Source organism: Hibiscus syriacus, unplaced genomic scaffold (assembly GCF_006381635.1).
Source record: "Hibiscus syriacus cultivar Baekdansim isolate YM2019G1 unplaced genomic scaffold, ASM638163v2 tig00117034_pilon, whole genome shotgun sequence".
Taxonomy (NCBI): domain Eukaryota; kingdom Viridiplantae; phylum Streptophyta; class Magnoliopsida; order Malvales; family Malvaceae; genus Hibiscus; species Hibiscus syriacus.
The window spans coordinates 6,077,896-6,090,674 of NW_024063533.1; the positions used below are offsets into that span (position 1 = coordinate 6,077,896).

Sequence of the window (12,779 nt, forward strand, 5' to 3'; positions counted from 1 at the left end):
TTCTTTTGGGTCCATATTCATTAGTTTCCAAAATCCTAGTCCCCTTAGGTATCCATTTGTGTAGGATATCCTTATATTTAGTAGTAATGAGTCCTTTAGGAATCCATATACTTCTAACGATTTTTCCATTAGAGGTTCTTCGGGGACCTCTACGATTGTAGTTTTTAAAACTTTTCTAACAAAGTTGGATTTTGAATTTTCTCCATTTTCAAAACGTTTTGTTCCAACTTTATCAAAAGAAGCTTTAAGATCATCAATTTTCTTTTGATGATCATCAATGACCTTTGAAAGTAAATTTTGCAAATCTAAATTTTTCTTTTCAAACTCTTCTAGTTGGATTTGCAAATCACTAATTTTACTTTCAAAATCATTGTTGGTTTTGGATATGAGCTTATTTTAATTTTTCAATTTTGAAACATCATTTTTATATTTTAAAAACATTTTCTCATAATCCGAAGTTAACCCATTATATTCCTCTAATAACTCATCATAAGATAAATCATCTAATTCAAATGAGTTAAAGGTTACCTAAGATTCTTCCCCGAATGCCATCAGGCACAAGTTTGCTACTTCTTGTTCCTCTTCATCGGAGCCTTATTCATCGCTCCATGTAGCCACATGAGCCTTGTGCTTATTCTTTGATTGACCCTTTCTCTTCAATTATGGGCAATCATATTTGACATGCCCTAGTTTTTTGCATTCATAGAAAATGGTAGGGTCCTTCTCTTTTGGTTCATTTTTTAGGCCTTCATTTCGTTTGAATTTTCTTCCTCGGTAAGCTCTCATCATTTTTCTGAACCGTTTGGCAAACAATGACATTTCCTCGTCATCATCATCTTCATCCGAATCACTCTCATCTTTTGTGAATTTGAGAGCAACTCCAATGTTTTTCTTCTTCTCCTTCTCCTTTGGTGTCTCGTCAATCTTATCGAGGTCCACCTCATCTTCAAGTATCATTTCATGAGTGAGGAGGGAACCGATTAGCTCTTTAAGAGTTAAGGACTTTAGGTTTTTAGCCTCGATGATTGCAGTCTTCTTGGATTGCCACGATTTTGGAAGTGAGTAAACTAACTTCCTCACAAGCTTTTTATTTGGAATGATCTCTCCATATAATTTGAGATCATTGAAAATTGTTGAGAATCTATCCGTCATAGCTTTGATATCATCATTTGGTTTCATCTTGAAATTTTCATAGCTATGTGTTATAAGACAAATTTTAGATTCTTTTACCTCGTCGGTGCCTTCATGAGTGACTTGTAGTTGATCCCATATTTCTTTGGTGGTTGTACAAGATGAAACTCTTCCATATTCATCTAGTCCAAGAGCACAAAATATGATATGGATGGCTTTGGAGTTGAGCTGGAACATTCTTGTCTCTCATTCACTCCACAATCTTGGATGAGTGAGAGGCTTGATATATCTGTCTTCTATAACATTTCATGCTCCCATGTCACTTGCTTGAATGAAATACATCATCATATTCTTCCAATAAGCATAGTTAGCTCTATTGAAGAAAGGAGGCTTGTTGACAGGCATCGAATCGAGACCGAAGTCGGAGTTTGAAGCGTCGACCATTGATGACTTGAAAATTGATGTAACTCTTCCCGAATCGACTCAAGAAGTGATTAAAACTTCAAATGAGTGAGGATTTGATACCAATTGGTGAGTTAATCGATCGATTGAGTTGGCCAAGAGGGGGTGAATTGGGAAATAAAAATTTCGGTGGAAGCTTTGTAGAAAATTAAAAAGATTTGCACAGTGATTTAGAGTGGTTCAACTTTCTCAACCAAAGTCTACATCCACTACCTTAGTTATCCACACAAAGAATTTTCCACAAATTCACTAATTTGTCTTTCTTTTTAGGACAAAGAGTAACCTTACAAATCCCTCAAGAATTATACCCCAAATTCTTGAGAACACTCTCTCCCAAAGAGAATAATACAAATTTTGCAAACTTACAAGAAAATCCTCACAAGGCAATATGTTTGCACAATTCTAGAACAAATAAAGAACACTTAAGAATAATACAATTGAGCACAATAAGTGTTCTTGAAAGCAAAAATGAATATTGAATGAAATAGGCTTGAAAATGCTCAAACTTGAGGTTTGATGCTTTCTCTTTGATTCTCTATTGATTCTTGTTGATTGTTGTTTCTTGTTGTTGATCAATGGCTTCTAAGCTTGTTTAAATACACCTTCAAATGATTCTAAATGTTGGGGATGATTAGTGGAGTCAATAGAGCCGTTTTAGTGTGAAATCAATTAATAAAACAGCTTGGAGCGTGGGGGAATCGGTACCCCCTCATGGGGAATCGATTCCCTTATTGTAAAATTCAAATATTTTGACCGTTGAACAGGGGGAATCGATACCCCCTTGGGGAGGAATCAGTTCCCTCCGAGCATTCTATTTTTCTTGGAGCCAAACCATTCGGGGGGAATAGGTACCCCCTTGGGGGGGGAATCGGTTACCTCTGAGAAATCTGAAATTTTTGGCTTTAAAATAGTTCGAAATATTTTGTAAAATTGTTTTGAAATTATTTTAAGATTAAAACTTAATTTTACACTTGAGTAAGGATTAAAAATGACATTTGAAAGATTTGAATTATTATTTTGATATTCGAATAATTATATCGAATATACTTAGAAAATCTTTTAGAAAATCTTAAAATTCATTTAACTTAATTTGTTATATTGAAATATCAAAATGTTTTCAACAGTTTGTTTTTGAATTAAGAAGGAAAGTTCATGAGTTATGAGTAAAAGTTAGCAAATATTGTACTTGCTTAAAGGCGATGGCAAAAGTATTGGATTGACTGCATTGAAGTTAAAAAAACCCTAAAGGGTTGGTCAAATTACAAAGTCAAAAGTAAGACAAAGAAAAAAGGTTAAGACGTTTAGGGATCATAAGAAAGATATGGAAAGTGATATGTTATGTTGAACGTTGGTTGTCTGTTGGAAGAAAAAGATAGTATAATGGAGGCAGAGGAAAGTTCAAGATTTTTTTTAGAATAAAGGATGAATATATAAGTACATATTAAAGATAGGATAAGAAAATCGAGGAAAATTTAAGAGTATAGGATATGTTAAGATAATAAAGAAATAAAAATATTTTCATTATGTAAAGAGATAAAGACATAAGGAATATAAGTGAACGGTTTAGAGAACCAAGTGTGATAAAGGCTTTATAGAGGTGTAACTGATAAGCTTGACATGCTGGAAATAAGGTGTTAAATAAATTTCGAATGAAAGTAAACAAATTTCAGTTCTTAGTAGAATGAGAAAGAGATTCGATGGATTTCGTAACTGAGTTACTTTTGTCATTGAATAAAAATGATTCAATATGGGTAATTGTTGAGCATGTAACAAAAACTACGCATTTCATTCATGTTCGAACTGATTTTTTTATGAAGACAGTTAAACTACATAGAGTACCAGAATTAATTGTATCTGAGGAGATTAAGGTTTACCTCAAGGTTTTGGAATTATTTGAGCAAGACCTACGAAATTTAATCAAATTTTGGCGCTATTGTACATCCTCATGTATTTAATTGGTCTGATAAGGTTATTCAACTTCTAAACGTTATGTTAAGGCACGTGTGATCAAGTTTAAAGGATCGGGAGAAAAAATGGTATATTAAGTTGATCAAGCATAAGTGTGGATTCTTTAAAGTTGTATTCCTTTTCCATGTAGACTCTGTTAAGAGGATAAGGATATGTATAGTAAATAAGTTCAAAAAATAGTAGAATGAATTCTAAAGAATGATAAGAATATAGTCAATAATTATATTTTCTTTGACCAAATTATTGAGGATGGGTATATAATTTAATTGAATGGATAAATATAAAAAATGTTAAGATGTACAAGAAATATTGACATAATTTCCAAGGTTAGTATGATTAGAATTTGGAAAAGTTCTAGTTTTACTGCAAAGCAATTAGTTGTACTTGCAGATTTTGTTGTGAGGCCACCCCTATATACGTAATGAATGATTTTATATCTATATGGATCTCAAAATTCAAATGTATGTGAAAGAGTGTAAAGACAGGAAGTGGATTAATTATATGGAGATTGATGAAGTGTTTATTAGTTGCAACATGGCAGGTTAATATGATAATGGGTATGATAAAGTTATAAGATAATTTCTACTTTAAGAATTGTTGAGTATATGATTGTCTTTAAAAGAAAGATAAATTTTAGTGTTGGTCAAATACAGAATAAGTAGAAAAAGAAGAAATTAAATATTTAAAGTCTGTGGAATGGTTGCATGCCATGAAAAAATAGTTCTCATTGAGATGCTTTTAAATGAGTAACATGTCCGCAAGTTTAAGAAGTTATCAAGTTAGCTTCATATGAAGTTTTCGTAGAAGAAAGTGTAGGACATCATGAAATTGATTTGAAATGAAAGATTGAGTCATAGTAGGGTCAGATATAAACTAAGAAATTAGAGAAAAGTGAGGATTATTTAAGAACATTAGTTTTCATGATTCTATAATCAGAATATATAAATCAGGTCCTTATTACATCATAGATTTGGAATAGTTAAAAGTTCAATAGGTTATGACCTATGAGGAAGAACCAGTGCTAATTTTAGTATATAAAGTCAAATAACTAAGGAACAAGATGATTATGTTAGTTAAAGTTCTCTGGAGAGGTTACAAAGTGGAAGAGGTGAAAGGGGAATGTCAAGAGTATTTGAGAAGATAGTTTTCTCACCTATTGTGCAGTGAAAATTCGAGGACGAATTTTTTAAGGGGGAAGAATTGTAACATCCCAAACTTCGGGTCTGTGACTAAAGTGTAAATATTAAAAATTTAGTGGTTTAATTTTGATAAATTGAAAAGTTCAATGACTGATTTGGGAATGTTTGTGTAGGATTTATGTTCAAAAATGGAAAATATATGGGCATAATGGTCTTTTAGCATATAGAAGCTTAAAATATCTTTTACTAAGGCTTTATAAATGGGATTAAAAAAAAAGAAAAAAAGAAAGAAAGGAAAAGTCTGGAAGCTTTCTGTTCTCTTCTTCCCCTCTTCCCCGTGAAACTCCATGCTAAGGTAAGTTACCAAGTTGGTTTTTCTTTCGTTTTTGAGTTGGATTTTAATACTTGAGTGGTATAGAAACTTAAGGAAGCTTAAAGATAATTAGAAGCTAAAGGAATGACGAGTTAATGATGATTTAGTAAAATGTGTTTTTAAGAGAATTGATTGAAAGTGATTGTATTTAGATTTTTTAAAGATATATTTGACTTGTCAAGGGTTTAATTCAGGGATTAGAAGTGTTAGGAATGACTAAAAACATGTTTGAAAGTTTGATATGATTTTTAGTTCCAAGAGTTATATGGTAGATTTTTGATGTTAAAGGGGTTTTAATGGAGATAAGTTAGTGGGAATAAGTGTAAATGAGTTTGAAGTTATAAATAGAGTTAAGGTTAATATATTTAAGTGAACCAAATGAACAGTATCGATACTGATTGAATCAGTATGGATACTGAGGTGGTGATATCGATACCAAGAGGAACGTATCAATATTGTATCTGAAATTGAAATTTCAGAATGCCAAAATGGTATTGGTACCATAAAAGATAAGTATTGGTATTATAGAAGGGGTACCAATACTATTAAGTCTGAAACTTGAAATTCTAAAGTCTTTCATTCCATTTATGTAGTGTTAATCGGTTAAATGTTATTAGAGATTGATATTGATATAGGAAATGTCTATGTGTAAATTTAGATCGCAACGGTACCGAAGGAATCGATATAGTACGAGATTGAAACAAAATGATTTTGCTTAGAGCTTACGTGAGGCAAAGGTGAGTGATATTTACTTATTCTATTTTTTATTACAGAATGGCTTGCGATGAGCCAATCTCAAATGTCCTTGACCAAAGTAAAATATTATGATTATATGTTATTATGTTCTATGTGAATATGCTTTATATGATTAAATTTACAAGTGGAATATGATATGTAATATGAAATAAGTACGAACCATGAGTATATAATAAATATTGAATAAATGCTGTGTGGAATTAAATGTTTTGAGAACAAGTTCTATGTGAATAAATGATAGACTTGGATAATGTTTCATAAAATTGTTCTACATGAAAAGTGTTCTATCTGCAAATGTTATATATATATATATATATATATATGATAATGTGCTAAGTGAAAAGGTTCTACGTGAATGTGATAAGTGAAAAAATTTTACGCGAAGATACCCTTTGTGAACGAACACTACGAGAATAAGACACACTTTCAATAGTGAAAATAAAAAAATAATTATAAGTTAAAGCCCAAGGAATATGTATGAGAATTAGAGGTATAGTTGGCATCCAAGAGTCGAGGGTACTACACAGTCCATCGGGATATTTCTACGTGGTCCTTCGGGACAAATCCTACGCGGTCCTTCGGGACAAAACTATGTGGCACTTCGGTGCAACTCTACATGGAACTTCAGTTTAAATTATATGAGCTGTCATGACAGCATTAATGCACAACCTCAATGTACTCACATACCTTGAGTTCTCAAAGATATACGTTGGGCCAATTAAACAAATCTATATTAAATGAAAAATGTATAAATTATATGTAGTTCATATAAAATTAAAAATGATTATGAAAGTGTACATTGTCTAAAAGTCTATATTGTTAATGATATGTAATGTATAATCAAGAATAAAATGAGTATAAATTTATCAGTGTTTAATATGAGATGTTATAAGCTATAAGACTTGTCATGTTTTGTAAAATTAAACATTTTTTTTGTAAATTTATATAAATGTTTTATTGTTTTATATTACTCATAATGCCTCACTGAGTAAATTACTTAGCGTGTGAGTATTTCACACGTAGGTTCAAGGGTATGTGAGGAGTAAGCAGAGTAAGCGTGGGCAAGACAACATATCTTTGCTGATTTTCAGATTAGAGAAATGTGAATAGTTTGTGATAGTATCACAAAAATGTTGTTGGCATGTACCATAAATGTAAAGTATAGATGCTCTGATATGTATTTTAACTATGATTTATTAAGTTTTTTTTTCCTTTTCATGTTTTAATCATATTTTAAAAAAGACAAAGAGTTTGAAAAGTTAATGTGATACCTCGGATTCGTATTTGGGTCAGACACGGGTTGGGGTGTTACAATTTCTATCGCCTTTGATAGCAGCCTATAATTTTTCGTAGAATGCCCAGATGCCCCCAAGTGGAAATCACAGACACTATCTTGATTATAGCTGTGGGCAGAAGGGTTTGGTGGCACTTTCATTGGCCTCGGTGTGAGGTATTGACCTTTAATCAAATGGGGGTATAAATCTGAGATAAAAGTTTGGAACACCTCCAAAGTATTTATCGTTCGTGAGATTTTCTTTGGTCAGTCCGAACAACTAGCTACCCCTTTTCTCGGCTGTGGGGGCTCTGGATGTGATATTTATTGATATCACCAGCTTTCTCTTTTTGATCGATTGAGCTTTTGGAAATGGCTTTTAAGTTTCCTTCACTTATTGCATTTTCAATTAATTCTTCAACTGTCACAAGATTCTTGAAGTCCCCTGTTGAGTTTACCAGTATTAACTCGAAGAAAGGCTGTGAGAGATAATTATGAAACGTATATGATATATCTTCTTCTAACATGGGAGGTTGAACTTGTGTTGCCACCCCTCTCCATCTTAGGGCATATTTTTTTAAAGTTTTCATCCTTATTCCTTGAAGATATAGACTCTTTGGAGCTAAGCCTTTAACATATCGATATTGCCCCGCAAAGATGTCAGTTAGATCAACCCATCTCTTGATCCGCTCTCTGTTCAAATAATTGTACCATACTACAGATGGTCCAGTAAGACTATCGTGGAAGTAATGAATCAGTAGATTATCATTGTTTAAGTACCCTTCCATCTTTTTGCAAAACATTCTCAGGTAGATTAGAGGACAACTGGCACCATCATATTTCTCAAAATTAGGCACCCTAAATTCATATAGGATGACCAAATCTGGGTCCAAGCTGTGCTCTCTTGCTTCTAGTTCTTTGTGGGAGTTATTAACATTTTTCATAGCTCCAATTGCTTATTTTAACTACTTGAATCCATCTTCAGATTTCTCTTGAATAATGAGGCTCTTCCCTATGTGTGAGTGTAAAGTTCCAGGGCAAGTTATCATTCTTGACGTAATAGTCTTATAGCTCTTATATCATTTATTAGCCATTTTCTCTCTATCAGCAGCCTTGGTTGACATCCCTTGAATTATCTGATTCAATACATCTTATAGAAAACTTGATGCTTGATTTCTTATATCTTGTTTTAACTTGGCCAACTGCTCTTGCAACTGATCTAGTGATCCCTCATGAGATTGTTCCATTGCTTCCATTTGTTTACTCATGATGATGAGGAAATAGTATGAATGAATGACCTTGGTATTACTGTCACATAACCTTCCATGAATTATTTTCATATTTTCATAACCAATACATGTAAAATGCTTAAATAAACAAATGCGATGCAAATGCATGTATGCAAAAGGTGTCATTCCAGAGTGACCATCTTAAAACAACTTTCATTAAACACAAAGGTTTTAGCACATCAATCAAACTTTACATATAAGGGATAACATTCACTCCTAACTTCTATATCTCTCTCAAAAGACAAATTAACTTCCATTCATGCTCGGGTGTTGAGTTGTCAATCTGATTGCATTCCTTGCAAAGCCAGCTAAATCAACCAATTTGTGAGCCACATTGCTTGTTTGGGAAATATCTTCTTGCATGGTGTCGTCTTTTTCCTTCATCTTCTATGTCAACTCTCGGAGCTATAGACAATGTTTTTCATTCTTCCTTGCACGATTTTCTTTTGGTTATGAAGTTCTTATGCAATATCTCCATAATAATCTATAATCTTCATCAATGTCTTGCTCCTGGATTTAGTGGCTTCTAGTTAGCATCAGTCTCACGCTTGTGGCACTGATATGAAGCTTCCATGTTGGCTATAGACATATTCAACATCTGATTTTCAGCTTGGCATCTTTCCAAATTGATGACGACTATATTGCGCCTTTCTTTTGCAATCCATAAATCATAAGAGAACTTATTGGCTCTTCCTTAATGCACCTTTCAATTCTTTCTCCGTTGTTCAATATCATTTTTTAGTTTAGTGACCCCTGTTGTCCACTCTTCTGGGGAATTTCCTATTCTAGCATTTTTAAAGGCTAGAATGATCCTTTGAAAACCATCATGCATGACTTTTATCTCTCTATTTAGTTTATTAATTTTAATATAGAAATAGCTCGTTTGAGCCTCATACTTTAGCAAACATTCTTCCTCCTATGTCCCCAAAGATACCCTTACCTTTTAACTCTTTTGGCTCTACGTTAACAGGATAATCAACTACCAAATTAGGTTTACCTTTCATCTCAAACTCTAATATTTCATGATCCAAAAGGTCTTGGACTCGATGCTTGAAGGCGGTGCAATTCTCAATGGAATGTACTTGGGCTCTGGCATGATATTCACAACAAACATTGATGTCATACCAATTTGGATACAAAGACTACCAAGGTTTCACATAATGTGGGGTCACCTCCCGGGCTTCTAAAATCTTATCATACAACTCCTTGTATGATATAGGGATAGAATAAAGACGAGAGCCACCACTTGGCTGGGATTAAACTGGAGTCTTCTGGTTTATTCCCCATAAGGTTGAAAGTAGACTCTCAGGAACCAACGAGTTCTAATAGCATGACTTTTTTTCTTTCTGAACTCCTACAGTTGTCACTATTTTATTGGTGTCTCCAGACAACTTGTTGATACGAATGGTGATTGTGCGTGATTTCTCAGCTTGGCTAAGATCAGTGGACCCTCGTGTATTTGACATTGCATGATTGTTTTCATTGAATTCTTTCCTTTCTTTTGCCAAAGTCTCTTTTCCTTTGGCCAAAACAGTTATTCTATCCATCATCTTGGACATTTGTTCTTTTATCTCTCTTATCTCCTTTTGCTCTTCGTCGGACACACGATACTCGGCGTATAGCTCTCCACTATCATCGGAGTTTCCTCAAGATTCCATTCCCAGTTGTATTATAGTCTACTTGATTGTGAAACCATTTGTCCATCATGAAAGTCTTTTACCCTAATGACCACTTACAAATCAACACCTTGATTATGTCATGATCATACGATCCAAACAAAAATAAAAGCAACATAAAAACTAGTGGCTAAAATGTAAGTTTTTGAAACTTTATGGTCAATTTTGAAAATTTTAAAAGTTTAGGGATTTATTTAGAATATTTTTGTGAACGATTGTTTCGCAAGAATTGAATGATGGAAAAGAAAATTTGTCTTTAGGTAAGAAATGAATTTAAAATTCATTTTACAAGATATTTAAGCAAAGAATTGGGAAGATAAGAAGTATCTGGAAAGTTGGTGTATTTCTCTTCTTCTTCTTTTCCTTTAGCCGTGAGTTATCATTCCAACGGTGAGTTCTTTACAAGTTGACTATTTCTTGAATTTTAAGTTTGGTTTTTGGTCTTTGGGTGATACATAAGCTTAAGGAAAGCTTAATGGTGTTTAAAACTAAAAGATGGATAAGTTATAGGGGAATTTGTAAAGAGGGTTTATGAGTGAATGGATGAGAAATGTTTAGGAATTGGATTTGAAAGTTATATTTGACTTGTGAAGGGTTTAATTAAGAAGTTAGAAGTATTAGAAAGGATTAGGAACATGTTTGAAAATATGGTGTGATTTTTAGATTCAAGTATTGAAGTGAGATTTTGAATGTTAAGGAATATTTAAGTGATATAAGTTAGTTTTAATAAGTATATTTGAGTTTAATGATTTGAAATGAGTTAAAAGAGTGGAAGTTAAGTAAATTTTGGCAAATTTTCGGGTTAAAAGGAATAAATTTTGGGCAAGGGTATTGGTATTGGATGAATAATACTTATACTTCCAAGCAAAAATTTGGGACAGTATCGATACCATAAGGTGAAGTTGTGCAAATCAGTAGTGTTGTATCGATACCAAGGGTATCGATACTAATGTATAAGTATCGGTACCATTTTGAGAGATAAAATTTCAGAATTGAGAAAGGGTATCGATACTGAAGTATAGTATCGATACCATAGTGTAAAAGTATCGGTATTGGACCTTGGGTACCGATACTATTCAAAGTAAAATGGTGAATTAAGTGCATCGTTTAGCTTAAGTTATTGGCGATTGATTTATAGTATTATAAATTCCGATATTCATTTAGATTTTATATTTGTGTATGTATTGAACGAAGGCAAGATTTCGGATGATTCAAAGTTGTAAGATCGATCTAGAGTGCTAAGTGTTTTGCTTTGACTAAGTGAGGCTAAGGTGAGTGCATTCTACTATAATATATGGTGATATGGGAAATAAGACTTGCGATGAGTATATTTCTAATGTTAGATTGCATGATTTCATGAATACAAGTATATTATTGATATAGTTTTCTATGTGTACATGAGTATATGCATATGTATATATGTTACGTGTATTGCTATACACGAGCTATGTTTTATATGTTATATTATGTGTTACATGATCTATGTGGATATATGAGAAAATGATATAAGTTATGTGATCATGAGCTATGTGAATACATGTATGTGTGATAACCTATGTGAACTGGTATAATTTACCTATGTGATTAAATGAAAAAGTGAGATAAGCTAAATAACATTGACCTATGTGATTACATGAGAATATGATATAAAATAGGTTATAATGACATAAGTGATTATAGGAACATGTGATATAAGCTACGTGACAATGACTTATGTGATTGTATGTCTATGTGATATTGAACTACGTGATTATATAGATATGTGAAATGTATAAAAGGTAAAGCCCATAAGTATGTGATATGAGAGCTAAGGGTATAAGTGGCATGCCAAGAGTCGAGGGTTCTACGTTGTCATTCGGGACAAATCTACGTTGTCTTTCGGAACATTTCTACGCGGTTCTTCGGGACAATACTATCTGCTCCTTCGGGATATTTCTATATGTCATTTCGGTGCAATGCCTACGCGGCTCTTCGGTGCAATTTATACGAGCTGTGGTGACAACATTTGTGCACAACCTCAATGCACTCACATACCTTAAGTTCTCAATGATATACATGGGCTATGGAAAGGAAGGATATAAATGAACAGTGAATGATAATGATAATGAGAATGATGTTGATGATGATGATGATATATATATATATATGCATATATGTTTTTGTTATATGAAATGTTCCATAGTTTCTTTATATGATTTTATGATATATTTAGAATAAGTCTAAGTGTTTTAGGATTTTATTTCTCAAGAATGTACCATGGAATATTAAAAGAAATAACATGAATGAACAATGCATAATGTTATATGTTTTTGTTGGTTAAATGCATGATGTTATATATATTATTGTTGTTTAAATATATGATGTTTTATGTACATTATGATAAAATGTGATTACATGTTTTAATATTTCATTTGTGAATTATATGCCTCACTAAGTCAATGACATAGCGTGTGAGTGATTTCAACACGTAGGTTCTAAGAAGTCGGGAGATCAAGATTAAGGCAAGCCAAGACAAGATAGCTCTACAGAAGATCAGATCATAATTTATTTAAGTTGTATGTTCTTTTGTTATATGTTATTTTGTTGGCATGTAAATAAAAGTTTAAATTAAATATGCTCTGATCAATTTTGTAAACATACTTGATTATATTTATGTAAATTATTAAGTATTATTTTAAATTGAGTATAAATTTTCTATGATTACTTTTATTT

General features: G+C 32.5%; 1 pseudogene; it reads left to right on the forward strand.

Annotated features, from left to right (window-relative positions):
• The window catches only part of LOC120196514, a 33,632-nt pseudogene that overhangs the window by 4,875 nt on the left and 15,978 nt on the right, over positions 1-12,779 (forward strand).